The 14,321-nt window shown below is 32.8% G+C and overlaps 1 pseudogene; it reads left to right on the forward strand.

Moving 5' to 3' along the window:
* Positions 1 to 19: 19 nt before the first annotated feature.
* Positions 20 to 12,770, forward strand: LOC118648512 (annotated as a pseudogene).
* Positions 12,771 to 14,321: the final 1,551 nt, after the last annotated feature.

Below are 14,321 nucleotides of genomic sequence, written 5' to 3' on the forward strand. Positions count from 1 at the left end.
AATAAAAAAATTTTCAAAAATGACTCTATTCAACGATTTGAGACTGCGAGCGGAGATTCGTGTATTCAGCAATATAAGAATCCGTACAAATGTAATATGTCGGTAAAATTACTATAATATTACAATTACCATAAAACGGAAATTTTAAAGAAATATTACATTTTGATATATATATATATATATATGTGTATATATTACAATATAATATTGCAACTAATGTTACTGCGATATTATAACAATGTATTGCAGTTTGATATTTCTGTAATATTGTGCTAATATTGTGATAATGTTACAATATAGTATTGTACGCGGCACCACTGATAAATGGATGTAGCAGCGTTTTATTTTTTGTAATTAAAATATTGTACAGGATAAAATAAAAGACATAATACGAGATTTTTTCGGTTGTATTCTAATGAAATGATGAAAAGTGTAAATGTCTTTTGATGAGTTTCCTAAAAGGAGGCTGTGAGACTAAAATAAATAAATTATATATATATATATATATATATATATATATAATGACACAACTACAATATATTTACAATTATAATACAAAAGTATTAAAATTATTTATAATATTACTTGTAACATATAAATATTACATTAATACAATTGTAATATGTTATTATTGTGATTTATTTTAATGGATATTTTAATATTTACTACTGTGACATCTTTGTAATATTCTATATATTTTTATATCTTACTATAATATTTCTATGATATTACTGTTATATTACTTGTTATTTGGGAATTTATTTTACATGTTCTTAGGTACGGCTCGGCAACGTACAAAGCACCCGTGGCCACTGTCCTGGATCCTAACGGCAAGCCTTTGCGTAACGCTCACGTATGGGAAGCTACTCAGCCGCTCTCACAAGATTGCTTATACTCTTCTGAATAAGGCTCTAAGTCGCGGCGGTGATTGCTGCCTGAAACCTGGTGACAGGATAGCCCTGGTTTATCCGAACAACGATCCGATCAGCTTCATGTGCGCCTTTTATGGTTGTCTTCAGGCCGGTATCGTACCAGTGCCCATCGAAGTACCTCTGACCCGTCGTGACGCGGGTTCCCAACAGATTGGTTTTCTCTTGGGAAGCTGTGGAATTCAGGTAAGCGGAGCATTGTCTCTTGCCTTATCTGCTAGGCAACATTCTTTTCCAATAATATTTGCATATTAGTCGTGCAATCTTGCAATTTACATTGCAATTTATGTTAACCGTGACAGCGCATTCGACCTTGGGAATCAACTATATGCATCTTGACATTTTTAGGTGGCACTGACTAGCGAAGCGTGTCTGAAAGGTCTGCCAAAGACAGCAGCTGGCGAAGTGATAGCCTTTAAGGGCTGGCCAAAACTGCACTGGTTCGTTACTGAGCATCTAGGCAAAACACCCAAGGACTGGATGGCGCCGCCACGGCTCACCGATGATACGCCCGCGTATATCGAGTATACCACTGACAAGGATGGCTCCGTGATGGGCGTAACCATTACTAGGTCAGCGATGATGGCCCATTGTCGCGCTCTCACGCAAGCCTGCGGTTACACCGAAGGCGAAAATGCTGTCTGTGTGCTGGACTTCAAGCGAGAAGTCGGTCTCTGGCACAGCACCTTGACTAGCGTACTGAACGGCATGCATGTCATTTTTATTCCTTACGCCCTGATGAAAGTCAATCCCGCCAGCTGGATGCAGATGATCACGAAGCATCGTGCCAGCGTTGCAGTCGTAAAATCACGAGATCTTCACTGGGGTTTGTTAGCAACTAAGGATCACAAGGACGTTTCTCTGGCAACGTTAAGGTTGCTGCTCGTTGCGGATGGCGCAATCCATGGTCTCTCTCATCCTGTGATCAGTTTCTCTCAGTGTTTCAATCCAAAGGACTCAGGCCGGATGCTGTTTGTCCTTGCGCTTCCTCGAGCGAGGCTCTTACAGTCTCTGTAAGAAGGCCAGGACGCGCAGGAGTGAACGCTACTGGTCGTGGAGTTCTCTCCATGTCCGGCTTGAGTTACGGAGTTGTCAGAGTAGATCAGGAGAACTCTCTTACGTCATTGACGCTGCAGGATTGCGGACAAGTTATGCCTGGAAGTGAGTTTTTGCAAATTGATTACCTTAAATATTGATTGCTTTGTGACGTCTAAATATGTCTTGATGATATATTTTTGTCTTTTTACAGGTATAGTAGTCGTTATTAAAATGGAGGGGCAGCCATTTATTTGTAAGACGGACGAAGTGGGTGAAATTTTGCGTGCACAGTGCAGCGACCGGTACCCAATATTGGGGTTTGCAAGGACTTACTAACAATACCTTCAAAGTATCACCGTTACAGCTCGATGGTACCGCTTTAGGTGATGTAGAATATACGCGTTCCGGATTGTTGGGTTTTCTTGGTCCTGGAGGACTCGTGTTTGTCTGCGGGTCACGAGATGGTCTCATGACGGTAACTGGCAGGAAGCACAATGCCGACGACATTATCGCCACTGTGCTGGCTGTCGAACCGATGAAATTTATCTATCGTGGTAGAATAGCCGTTTCAGTGTGAGAGTCCTCAGAGATGAAAGAATATGTGTTGGTGCCGAACAACGGCCTGATTGCAGTGAAGAAGAGGTGCGTTCTGGAATTAAATGTTATTTAAAGAAAAAAATAACTTTTTAAAAAAGAAAATGTGTCAGAAATCGACTTGAGCATCTTAAAATTTTTCATCGTTTTATGTAGAGCTTCCAGTGGATGTCTCGAGTGCTGCAAGCGGTTGACTCAATTCATGCAGTAGGAATATATTGTCTTGCCTTGGTACCACCCAACTATTTGCCCAAAACGCCACTAGGTGGTATTCATCTGTCGGAAACAAAGCGCCGTTTTCTTGAAGGTGCTCTTCACCCAGCTAATGTGCTTCTCTGTCCTCACACATGTGTCACCAATTTACCAAAACCTCGCGAAATTCATTCAGGTAAGTGAAACGAAGTCGACAGATATCGCGTCGATCTTTCGAGACTGAAACTTAAATAATGAAAATTGTACTAATGCCAGCTTCTTTTAAAAACTGCAAACTGCCAGAGGTTTCTTTTTTTTAATATTTTTTTCTATGTAGAGAATATTCTATTTTAATTACATATCTTACAATATCTCGAAAGAACGTAAGAAACGTATTATAAAAGAACGTAAGAAAAATATTTTTTATAATGTATGGTGAAAAGTAAGTAAAGGTAAAATTAATTTTCGAACAAGATGTATAATTGTACATTGCAAATTGCATAACTTTTTAAAAAGTATATGTTTCTTTATATCAAATGATTATTATTCTGTACATAAAAGTATTTTTTTAAGTGTGTACAAATAAATAGATAATATATTTTGCATTAAAATGCATGCTATGTATGTAGAATTGAGTATAATATATCTTATATAACGATTTCTTAATAACGATACTTTTATATTTTTTATATTTAAAATAATTAGATAGTGTAAAAGAAATCATATATTTTAATTTTCTTTAAATGGTGTTAATTTTGTGACCATAAAAAATGGATTTAAAAAAAATTGATTTATCACTACTATCCTTTTTCTCACAGACTATATACAACTTGTTTAAAACTTTTTTTTTTTGCATTTTTAAATATATTTCTTCCGTAATATTAGAAGTGTGCAACTTAAATGAGATACTCTGTATATTTACAAAATTATTTTCTATGTGTGTGCGTGTGTGTGTACAAATTATATATATATATAATATATATATATTATATATAAGGATCAGATTTAATATAAAAATTTAACTGAAAAATATTAATTAAACTTATAATTAAACATTAATTTATCACATTTAGTTGACCATATTTAGTATGAATGTTTGATGTGAATGAGTCAGAGTAACTTCATTGAATTGTATGCGAATTGGTAAGAGTGATAAGCAAAAAGAGAGAGATAAGATAAAAAATGTATGTGTATATGTGTTTATGTGCATTTGTGTGGAAATGAAGAGAAAGGAGTAGCAAGAAATCGGAAGAAATGTATTGATAATTACGAATTTTACTTTTTTTAGAATTCTATTTGTGGGTTTGCGTTCCGAAATTCACTGCTAGTACTGAAAATTTATAGTTCGTGTTTATGTATAGTATAGATTTTCAGTACTGGCAGTGAGTATTGGAATGCAGTCGTAGTTAAGAAATTTAAACGTTTATATAAACTTGTGATGGAAATAAATTTTTAAAATTGTTGAATAACTCTGAAATTGTTGAAATAAAAATTAAGAATTACTGAAAGAAATGTTATTAAATATATTTTAGTATATAAATTATACTTATAATAGCGAAATACTATAAAATATTACTAAATTTTGAAACATTGATGTAAAACAACATATTTTATAGATTTTAATAACAAAAGTTAAACACTGAAATATATTAAAATTTAATAAATATTAAAGATAATTATTAAAAACGGAAATAAAATGAAAGTAATACAAAATATAGTTATGCAAATTTATTTAAAAAAGTTGTTAATGAACTGCAAAAGCTGAATTATTCTAAAAATATTAATGGTAAAAACGAGTAATTAAAATATTAGAAAAGTAATGAAACAGACATAAAGTAAAGCAATATTAATAGTTTTTCAAATAATTATTACAATTAGTTTGTAATTGTAATTGTTTTTAATTGTTTTATTAATTTGTAATTGTGATTTGTAATTGTGATAACTTGTAATTTTAAACGTTTGTTTGAGTTTACAAATTATTGTGCATTTAATTATTTATTTCTTTATTATTTTTAGGACTTGGTCTATTTTCATTCTGATCCATTCATATAATTCTGAATTTTAATTAATTCTTTTGAATAATTTTATTAAATTTTTTACGTCTATTGATTTTAATTTTGAAATTTACTAAGTTCTTTATATTTTTATTAAAATTTTAATAAAATGATTCTGAACATTGATCAATTAATAAAGATTTTTATATTCAATGTACTAATACTTTAATGTTATTTATTAGAATTTTAGTAAAATATTTCCATCAGAGGCTTTAGGAATCTGGCACATATTTGCCTAATATTTTCATACATATTGATATTTCAAAGTAAATGTACAAAAGCAATATAAAATTTGTATTATCTACTTATCTATATTTTTTTATTTAAATTAATATCACAGGCACACACAAAAAAAGTGGTTGGTCCGACGGACTAGACTAGTCAATCCTTATGTATTTCGACCCGCTGAATCCGAATCTGAAGTCAGAATTGCAAAGTTAGCTCGCATTTTCTAACCTCAAAAAAATTTTTTTTTTAAATATTGGTCCGGTGGGTCAGACTAGTCAATTCTTATGTATTTTGACCCGCTGAATCCGAATCCAAGGTCAGAATTGCAAAATTAGCTCGCATTTCCTAACCTAAAACAAAAAAATTTTTTTTTTAAATGATGGTCCGGCAAACCAGACTAGTTTATTCTTATGTATTTTGACCCGCTGAATCCAAATCCAAGGTCAGAATTGCTGAATTGGCTTATTTTTTCCTAACCTCAAAAAAAAATTTTCTTTTAATGTTGGTCCGGCCTACCAGACTAGTCTATCCTTATGTATTTTGACCCGCTGAATCCAAATCCAAGGTGAAAATTGCTGAATTAGCTCATTTTTTCCTAACCTCAAAAAAAATTTTTTTAGGTTAGGAAATGCGAGCTAATTTTGCAATTCTGACCTTGGATTCGGATTCAGCAGATCAAAATACATAAGAATTGACTAGTCTGGCCCACCGGACCAATATTTAAAAAAAAATTTTTTTTGAGGTTAGAAAATGCGAGCTAACTTTGCAATTCTGATCTTGGATTCGGATTCAGCGGATCGAAATACATAAGGATTGACTAGTCTAGTCCGCCAGACCAACCACTTTTTTTTTGTGTGCCTGTGTAATTAAAAAAGAATTTTTTTTTGGTGGTTAGAAAATGCGAGCTAACTTGCAATTCTGATCTTAGATTCGGATTCAGCGGGTCGAAATACATAAGGATTGACTAGTCTAGTCCGCCGGACCAACCACTTTTTTTTGTGTGCCTGTGTATTTAAAGTTTTTATTGACTGAATGTCTCATGTAAGCGCATTTTCTTAATGCTTAAATACAAATGTGCTTTTTTGGGGATACTGTGTGAAGTACATGGGAATGTTGTATCTCCTTAGAAAATACTCGGGATTCACATTTGTTACAAAATACTGAATTTAGAAAGTTATCACATATCTTGATTTTATTAATAACCCTTATATTGTCCATTATGCTTGGCATGTTATTCCATTTAGTTATCCTTCTTTCTTTTGGCTGAGTTCCGAATATCCTAAGTAGTATTATAATTAAGTACAAATTAATTTTAATGATTAGCAAGGTGTTCTACCTTTTATTGGACTTTTATTGCTGGAGAAACTATTTTTTTTCTTTTTCCATTTAATGCTCTTCTATACTTTGCTTTTTAATTCCACACATTAGTGTTTTAATGTATTCAATCTGAAATCTGTGTACAATTAGTCTGGACTATGCGATTGGTTAAAAAAAAGACGTTTGGAAATTTGAGCATCCCTGGATCCAAAGATTCGTGAATTCGCGTTAAAGCGTAGACCTGTGGAGCGGAAGACCCATGAACGCTTATATTGAACGGCGTAAACCAATGGCGAAAACCAGATTGCTCTAGAGCTTTGATTTGCCCGGCCTCAGTCAGGGGAGAGTGTGTGAGCTACTCATTATTGAGTTGAGTGTTTGTGTTGGTTTACTAACGGAATGGTGCGGGGGCGTGTAGTGGGGGATTCTGTTGCAGATGTCGGTCCGGCCAGCGTTATGGTAGGGAACATTGTCCAGGGTAACCGATTGGCCTCCGCGCAGGGACGGGACATGGGTGTCCTGGACGAAGACAGTGATAATGCCAAAAAGGTTTGTAAGTTTTTAATGAAAAGTTTAAAACTTGGGCAAATTTTTACACTTTTTTTGACAAAGTTCATGCCAATGGTTAAGACTGATTTTTATCAATTTTTTCTATTAAAAAATTGGTAAAAAACTAGTTTTTTTCTATTAAAAACAATAAAATATAAAAATGTAGGAAAATTTTTTATATTTTGTCCTGCACTATTTGAATTTAACAATAAGTGAGATTAAGTTATAATGAAATTATTACACTTTAAGATACCTGTATGAAATGTAGAGAGATTCGATTCTGAGGTTTTTTTATAATAAATTCTTTACAGGTTTTAAGATGCTCATAAGCGTTAGTATTATTGCTCAATTTAATTTGACATTACTTATTTTGGCTTTAATTAAAGATTTTATTTTAAGATCGACAAATATTATATGCGACGCTCAATTTTTTCATTAAATTAAAAATTAATATAAAATTTAGTAACATTTAAAAGTAACATTTAAGATTGGCTCCGTATGAAAATGATTGACTCATAAACAATCAGCATTGATTCTGACCGTCACCATACATATATTTCCCGAGGTTGCTAAAAAATCTAAAGATCTGAAACTGTATTAATTCTACAAGACTAAAGCTAAATTAAGATCTAAAAAGAGCTGTAATCTAAGTAGAGTAAGTCTAAGAACCTGTTGTGCCAAGCTTACAGGAAATCTAGCCATTGTGTTATCAAAATTAGCTTCCATTATTGTCACTATTAATAATAATTATATCTGTAAAATTTATTTTAAAATTTTATTTTATGTATTAATTTGAATGAAAAAGACATTATAATATTTTGTTACTATTGTTTTTGTTTTCTTTTAAACTATAGTAATTTATCAATTAAAGTAAAAATATTTCTTTGCATTTTAATGTTATTAATTTTTATTGTTAATTTCATTGTTAATTTTTTTTATAGTGTTTGCTATTGGATAAAGTCTGGGATAAAAAAATTTGAAATTTACCACAGCCTTTCTTCTCATTGTATTTTTACAGCCAACTTTGATGAAAATTAATGGAAGCTCATGTAAAGTTATCGTATCAGTCACTGAACAATTACTAATAAATGATTGTTTTAAGAGAAATTATATTAAATAAGACCTTTAAAATAATAAATTGCAAATTGATATTGTATTTAGATCTAATTTTATAAATTTTACGATTAAAGACATTTTTTAATTAAAATGTAATTATATTAAAGTATTTATATTTATTTGTTGACTTTAATTTTGTTCAATTTTTTATGTTTTTGTTGACTGATACAGTGACTTTGTATAGAAAGGAGAAGAGAGATTTTAATTTTATTTATTATATTGGTTATTTTTCAGTATCAATTTATCTCCGAAATTCTACGATGGCGTGCTGTCAGCACTTCGGACCATGTGATATTTACGTCGTTGAACGCGAAGGGCCCACGTGGCTACCTCATTGTCCTGCTCGCAGTTGCATAAGAAGGCTGAAAGGATTGGGAATTTGCTCTTGGATCGAGGAAGAGTTAACACTGGGGATCATGTAGCGCTCATTTTCCCACCCGGTACCGATCTAATATGCGCGTTTTATGGCTGTTTTGTACGTTGGTGCCGTGCCGGTGACCATCAGGCCACCTCATCCGCAAAATCTTTCAAACGACCCTACCGACAGTTCGCATGATCGTGGACGTCAGTAAATCCGTCCTCGTATTGACCAACCAGAACCTCCTCAAGTTGTTGAAGTCAAAGGTAATTGAAAATGTTTGATTATTGATTTGATAATCGTCTACTGGAAAATAATGTAGGTGTTTGTCATCTTCGATTTAAAGGCAATTTTCCGAATAAGGAATAAAAAGTAAAGTTTTATTTTTTAATTGATAAAATTTCTTCTGAATTTATTCGAAAAATTGTTGCAGCTCTGATTAATTTTATTTCTTTATGATGAATTCGAGCAGTAAAAAATATTTCTTATTATGTATTAAGATTTTTTTATGTAAAAAATAGTGCAGACAATAAATAAAAATAAAAAATAAAAAATAATGTGAATAATTAACAATGCGAATAATAATATAAAAATAACGAATTATGAGAATAATGAATAACATGAATAACGTAATGGCTAATACAAATAATACAAATGACGTAATTTAAATAATGAGTTAACAAATAATGAATAAAGAGACTTGTTATCACCAGTGATAATTAAAGAATAACAAATTGGCTTATGGACGACTAACTGGCAAAATTTATTGAATGATTACAAGGTTTTGGTTCCCATTTTGGGACCTTATCAAATAAAATTAACAAAATGCGATAAAGTTGTTGAATTATGCCTGTAATTATAACGTTATCCATGTCCGAAGTACAATAATTTTAGTCAAAGTGGAATATAATTGTATCGCAGTCAAAAAAATTGAAAAATGTCATTGTTTATTTGCGGTTCGAGCAAAAAATCTTATTTAAATAATAAATTAAATATAAAAATTATTTGAATAATGCTCAACTTAGTTTTCGATCAGTATCTTAGTTTCAAAATTTATATTTAACATATTACTTGTCCCAAAACAGTTTAACCAAATTTTTGTAAAATTGGTTAACCAAATTTACATAAATACAAAATGTTTTAAATGCCAATTTTTATATAAATACAAAATGTTTTTAATGTTTTCTATGCGTAGGAAGCGAATAATGTGGTCGACGTAAAGAGTTGGCCGATGATCCTGGATATGGACGACATGCCAAAGAAGAAGCTACCAGTAATGTATCGGGCGCCTACTGCGGAGATGCTGGCCTATTTGGACTTCAGTGTCTCAACAACGGGCATGCTCGCTGCATCAAAATGTCTCATGCGGCGGTCACTTCGTTGTGTCGTGCCATGAAATTGGCGTGCGAGCTCTATCCTTCCAGACACATCGCCCTCTGTCTAGACCCATACTCGGGACTCGTTTTGCCTTATGGTGTCTCAGCAGTATATACAGTGGACATCATTCTATACTAATACCACCGTCCGAGGTAAGCATTGTAATTCATGTACTCAACGAAAAATTTATCACCCGTATAGTCCCTGCAAAATAAATATGTTAATATTTATATTATACTTGAAATGAATTATATACACACATACAAAAGTTATTAAAAATTATATTTTTATACTTTATATTTACTTTATTTGTTATTAAAAATTAGGGATGGATAGTATTAGTTAAAAAACTAAAAGTTAAATAATAAAATTATAAAGTTAACTTTTAACTAATCTTAGTTATTTTACATGAGTTTTTAATTTCAATTTCAATTAATTATTTTTAAAAAATAAACATCAACTTGTTGATTTTTTCTAACAAATGAAAATATGTGTAATACATTCTTAATTTTATCACCAGGTGGAAGCCAATCCTGCACTCTGGTTATCGGCGGTCAGCCAATCTAGAGTGAGAGACACGTTCTGCTCGTACGGCGTTATGGAGCTGTGTACCAAGGGACTTGGTTCCTCGGTTCATGCGCTCAAAGCGCGCGGTGTGAGTTTAGCGTGCGTGAGAACATGCGTTGTTTGTTGCTGAGGAGAGGCCACGGATAGCATTAACGACGAGTTTTAGCAAGTTGTTCTCTGCGCTCGGATTGAGTCCGCGCGCAGTGTCCACCTCGTTCGGTTGCAGAGTAAATACTGCCATTTGCTTGCAGGTAAAATTGACTATCGAACTTATTTATTTCTATGGATTATGCACATAAGAAAATATTAGTATTAAATTGAAATTAATATTATAATTGCGTGCGTGCGTGCGTGTGTGTGTGTGTAAAAGCAAGAATATATTTCTTGCTTATATATGAAACAATGGAGGCTATTATAAATAAAATATATTGATTTTAATTTGATATTAATGAAAGGTGGAGATATAAATTTTATAGACATCTTGTATATAATTTAATCTTTTTTAAAAAGAATTTGATTTTAATTCCAAAAGTATATTTTATTTCAATATTATAATAGCCATCTAAAGAAACATATCTGATTGTTTTGATGATATAAAAAAAATCTCATTCTTGGTTTGAAGACATTATTATTCATATATTATTCAATTTTTATTCTTAATCTATGAAACTTATTGAATAGCAAATACATTTTTTCATTATTTTCTTTGTTTTATTCCACAGGGAGCATCCAGTCCGGAGCCCTCGACAGTTTATGTTGACCTTCGTGCGTTACGTAACGACCGAGTTTCCCTAGTGGAACGAGGCAGTCCGCATTCTCTGTGCCTAATGGAATCGGGCAAACTGCTGCCCGGCGTGAAAGTAATCATCGCTAATCCGAGACCAAGGGTCAATGCGGAGACTCGCATCTAGGTGAAATCTGGGTGCAGTCCTCGCACAATGCGAGCGGTTACTTCACGATCTACGGCGACGAGAGCGATTACGCTGATCACTTTAACGCGCGATTAGTTACCGGCAATACAAGCGAAGTCTACGCGCGAACCGGCTATCTTGGTTTCCTAAGGAGGACCGAGAGTGTTCAACAGTCGGTGATCAGCGACGTACCCGGTGATACTAACAATGTACCCGAGGCCGATCTCGTGCCGAATGATCCAGAGCTTCACGACGCTGTATTCGTTGTTGGTGCCCTCGATGAGGCTATCTTACTGCGAGGTATGCGTTACCATCCGATAGACATCGAAAACAGTGTCATGCGGTGCCACAAGAAAATCGCCGAATGGTAAGTCTTTTCAAATTCTAATCCCGTTTTTAAATTCCTCTACTTATAAATTTTTGGACTAGAGATATGCTATTTGCAAAATTTGTGCATCGCGATTGCGATTAAAAATCAATGAATGTAATATATATTGCATCGCGATTTTTATTTTATATTTTATATTTTAAATTGCGCCTAATTTTGTATTGGAAACGCAATTTTGAATCACGTCATTTTATATCGTAAACATTATTTTATTGCACATTAGATTATATTCACTATTCTGAATTACGCCACACTTTAAAAATTAGAGCATAAGATTAAAGGCTTACTAAACTTATTGTAGACCGTTATTAGTTGACTTATTGTAGACCGTGTATTAGTTGAACCGTTTGCATAACATAAAAGAATTACACACACACAGTTTGACTGAAAATTTTTGACAGCACTTGCATAAAGATAGAACGGACTAAATTGAGTGAAAAAATGTTCTACCATTTTGCGGTTTTTGTAATAATAAACGAATTATTAATTTATAAAGATCTTTGAATTTTCCCAGCCTATTGTGAAATGCAAGCGCTGTTAAAAAATTTTAGTCACTGTATATATAGGACATATTTATTTGCAATTTGAAAAAAATGTCTGAATCATGAGTGATTGCTGAACTGCGAATAGCTCATAGGGAATCCAAGATTTAGGTGGTGGACGTAATTAACTGAGAACGCGAAGTATTGTATTTGGGCTAGTTTATTAATATATAGAATTGTCTGAATATACAAAATATCTCTACGCTGATATATAGTTTAACGCTATCTTATAACTACTCGTTCCTTGGTGGGATGGCACAATGTTGTTATTGTTAGAAAGAGTTTACTTTCTTGCGTCAAGAACATATCAGTGAAGTATTTAAATCGATTATTAAAGAATTCTGTATGGTGTCTACTATTTTAAAAAGTTTTCTAAAAATTTTAAGAAAAGTAATAAAAAACGTAACATTTAATACGTGAGTAATAGAGTGTAATATACATATAAAGGATAAATGTGGAAAGGTATTTAAATAATTATTTAAACTGACACATATTTATATAATTTAAAATAAGAATATTTTATTTGGCAGAATCTATAAAGAATACCAACATTTGTTGCTGAGGATAAGGAAAACTGCCAAAAACCTTACCAGTATTCATAAAACAAAAATACATTTTTATTTACAAAATTAAAAATAAATATTTTGTATAATAAATAAAATACAAAAAACAAAAATACAAAAATTAACGTGATTCGGACGTTGGGGCTATCAGTTGTGGTGCTCTTGACTCTATTCACCATGTGAAACACGAAATGGCTGATTTTCCTTCACGGAGTCTTCATGAATGCCGCTCAACACGTGGTCGATGTATTCGGATGGTACAGGGTCGGGTAATGAGAGGAGGGGAGAGGGGCTCAATGCGCGGACTCAGGATGGTGCATTACGCACTTGGGAAGGAATCTCGCTCAATTCACGAGTTGAAAGATAGCCAGAGCTCACTACGCTCTGAGAATAGGCCAGCTCAGTACGCTGGCCGAAGGAACTCTGTTTTTCGGATTTTTTAGGCGGTTTACATATCGAACGATTCGATGGTGTGAAGGTACAATGGGAGTGTCGTCTGAGAGAATATCGTCGATATGCAACTAATTTCAGATGATGAAGCATTTCCGAGAGTGTACGTGCTCTTTTGGCTCCACTCACTACGTGGAACGCGAGAACAGTTGATTTCCCCTCAACACGGGGATCTTTGGGACAAGAGTTTGTAGATGCCGCTCAACACGCGGTTGATATATTCCAATGATGTCAGATCAATGATGCCGCTCAATGCGCGGACTTAGGATGGTGCTCATTACGCACTTTGGGAAGAAATCTCGCTCAATTCGCGAGTTGAAGGATAGCCAGAGCTCACTACGCTCTGAGGATAGGTCAGCTCAGTACGCTGGCCGAAAGTACTCTGTCTTTTATATTTTTCAGACGGTTTATATATCGAGCGATTCGGTGTGAGGTAAAGTGTGGTAGAATGGTGGTACCGAGAGTGGGGAAAATTCGAGAGGGAGGAAGAAGGGAGCAGTCGTATTGTCACTGGCGGTTCACGTGGCGACTCGTTACAAATGACATACATTTTTCCGTGAATAACAAATTGTTTTTATTCTATGATATTAAATACAACAAAATTTTCAACAAAATGTTCACGAATTAATAAAGAGAAACCAAATAGATTAGTTGAATTATGTCTAGTAAAAATAAGCATTTAGTAATTAAAACAAAATATTTATAACATTTAAATTATGTATATAAACATAATAATAAACATTTTATTTTATAATTTTCTTATATAAATATTTAATGAATAAATACTTAATTTTACAAGTCCAATTTTAAATGGCATTTGTTATTTTGGGATTCTAAATGCGCATTGTATGTGATTTTGTGATCAAAAATTCGATTGCGTTGCAGTTTAAGAAAGATCGCGATAAAAAGTAATGCCGCATATTTCTATTTATGATTAGCATTTATTTATTAATTGATTATAGCGAAACTATGTACTTGTTAACCAGTGATCTAAATTTAATATTAATTTTATAATTAAATATTATATAATAAAATTTTTTAAATAAAGATTAAAGATAATTAATTAAAAATTAATTTTAATTAAAAAATTGGAAATATTAAGAAAATGATGTTTTCAATTATTTGGTGGATTTAAGAATGTTGTATCA

Source organism: Monomorium pharaonis, unplaced genomic scaffold, assembly GCF_013373865.1.
Source record: "Monomorium pharaonis isolate MP-MQ-018 unplaced genomic scaffold, ASM1337386v2 scaffold_482, whole genome shotgun sequence".
In the NCBI taxonomy this organism is placed as follows: domain Eukaryota; kingdom Metazoa; phylum Arthropoda; class Insecta; order Hymenoptera; family Formicidae; genus Monomorium; species Monomorium pharaonis.